Source organism: Macrobrachium nipponense, chromosome 33 (assembly GCF_015104395.2).
Source record: "Macrobrachium nipponense isolate FS-2020 chromosome 33, ASM1510439v2, whole genome shotgun sequence".
NCBI classification, from domain to species: Eukaryota; Metazoa; Arthropoda; class Malacostraca; order Decapoda; family Palaemonidae; genus Macrobrachium; species Macrobrachium nipponense.
In genome coordinates this window covers 59,532,212-59,535,189 of record NC_087219.1, presented here as the reverse complement: position 1 = coordinate 59,535,189, position 2,978 = coordinate 59,532,212, and positions in this window count along the sequence as shown.

Genomic DNA, 2,978 nt, shown 5'->3' with positions numbered 1-2,978 from the left:
TATATATATATATATATATATATATATAGATAGATAGATAGATAGATAGATATACACAGTGGAACCTCGGTTTTCGTACATAATCTGTTCCAGAACATCCCACGAAGTCCAAAACGTACGAAATCCAGAACAATAATTCCCATTAGGAATAAGTAATGTAAATCCAGTTAATGCATTCCAGACACCCAAAACTATTTTTTTTAATAGTTTTTAGAGAATAAATACAGAAAACAATGAAATATAAATATAAATGACTAATGAAATAGATGTATAAACATTTAACATCACTTACCTTTATGGAAGACTATTGTTAGTGTATGAAAGACGGAGAGGAGGGGAGAGGGAGGAGGAAAGGTTACTGCTTGGACGGGGAATCCCCCTCCAGAAGGACTTCTGTTGTGAAATAGGACAAATGAAGAAGGTGGCAAAATTTAACACTATTTTATTACAAAAATAAATATATATCTCATGACTACTTTTACAATTAATAAAAAAATGGGATTCATTAACACCAACGCTAAACTGGGTCTCAGTTAACGATCTCGTGATCCTTTAGGGATCTGCAACCAGCTCAATTCAATAATCATTAAATGACAGCAAAATTACGAAACAGGGACGACATGAATCAGGGAACAATACTCACTTTAGCACTGCTCAGTTTTTAAACACGATTTACAAAACATGATGAAATATGAAAATATGAACACAAGTGACAATGCATGATGAGTTGCAGATCTGACTGTGAACACAAGAGCTTTAAAAAAACGCGGCTTACCTCTCAGATGCTTTGCAAAGGAAGAATGAGCCGTTTCATGGGTGACGCTACCTGTGATAGCTAGTTATGCATTTTCAAACACAAGTATCACTCAATCAGTAGTTAATGTAGCAGTTTTAATACAAAATACATGATAAAATAAAATACGAAAGAAGTTCCTATGACTGTTAAAAGCATACACAAACACATCATACGTATATGAGAGAAAGGACCAACTCCCCTGCCGCCAGCTGTCATCTTCATTACTTCAGACTTGGAACTCCCAGCAGATTTAAGTCGCAGAAAAATAGTGCACACATTTTTTCACAACAACTTCAGGTATCAAGGACCTATCTGGGGTTAATTCTCATCTTCATTTTTTACAGGCACTATCTGGGGTTACTTCCCCTCTTCGTTTTTTACTGGCACTAGGACAAGCTTGAGAGTCACTGGACTCCTGTGGAACAACAAAACTGTCAAGGGACATTTGTTTCTGGCATCTCCTTTAAAATTTGCCTAAAGAAGAACATGGCATTGTCATTAAAGATATTAGAGACATGGATAACAGCATCTTTCTTGGGATGATAATTCTCCACAAAATCTTTTACATCACTCCACTTTGAAAACATGTCCTTAATCAGTGAAGTAAGGACATTATGTATGCCTATTCACTTTATGAATCTTTCAAACCAGCCTTCCAGGCCTGAAATTCACTAACAGCAGCACTTGTAGGCATTTTCTTACTGTGACTGACATGCAACACCCACCAACACTTTGCTACAAGTTCTTTCTTAAATTCTAGTGTTTCACTCCCTTTTTACAGAAGGGCTAGCAAATGGACCTTTCTTTGGCCCCATGATGGCTTATTTAGCATTTACACTGAATACAAAATCACAAAAAAGCACAACAAATAACGAACACAAAAGAAGAATGGATCACGAGAGAACACAGGATGCTTTGTTTGGGCTTTCGGAACCGGGCTTAGTCAAGAAGTGGGCCCTGAAAGGGAGCGTTTCCGGGTGTACAAAACCCGAGGATGTGTACGAAATTCGAGTAAAAAATTTTTGTCAGAAAAACTCTACGAAAGCCAAATCGTATGAAAATCAGGATGTACGTAATCTGAGGTTTGACTGTACACACGCACACACACATTTATACATACATACATATATATATATATATAGATATATATATATATATATATATATATATATATATTATATATATATATATATATATATGTGTGTGTGTGTGTGTGTGTGTGTGCAGTCAAACCTTAGATTCTGTACATCCTGGTTTTTCATATGATTTGGTTTTCGTAGTTTTTCTGACAAAATTTTGACTCGAATTTCGTACATATCCTCATGCTGAGAAACGAAAACCGCGCCATTAACCGAAACGCGGGGATTTATGGCACTTGTGGCACCAATAACCAGTTAATGGTGCCTCTGTTAGGTATGCTATGGCGCCATAACTCTTATCGGCGCCTTATGGCACAGATAACCAAACTTGGCACATTATGGGACCAAAATTTGCCAATTTTATGGTGATTAACAAGCGCCATAAAACTGGATCGCCATTAACTATATCCGTCAATGACCAGGGACTGGATATATATATATATATATATATATATATATATATATATATATATATATATATATATATATATATATATATATTGCAAGTGAGATATTGAAGCCATATGGGTTTTAGCTTTCGTACAGATCAAAGAATGAAGCAACCAGAATTTTCCAATATCAGAAATCATGCTGCAGTTTGTAAAATAAGATCTTGAAGCAGCACTTCTCCATAATGCTATACAAAGGACCCAGATCACTTAACCACCTTAGAGTCATTACTAAAAAAAAGGCTGGTTCTTTCACTAAACAATAACACCTCGACTTCAACTTCGTATTTGGCATAGTTTTCGTCTTGACTGGGACCTCACTCACCTCAGTTTTGCCATTCCCTCTTCTTCTCTTACCTTAGATGGTTGGTGTTTTAGTAGTCTCTCTCTTGTTTATTTTACTGTCTTCTTAGAAAATAATAAGGCTTTTTTACAGTTTTTTGTAATGTCAATTTTAATTTTTGATGAATTCCTTTTATGTATTAATATAATGTAATTGTTTTTTTTATTTCTTCACAGACTGATGATGCACCGTGTTTTGTGTGCGAAACGTTTTATAATAAATAAATTATGGCCTGTTACCGAGATTGCATC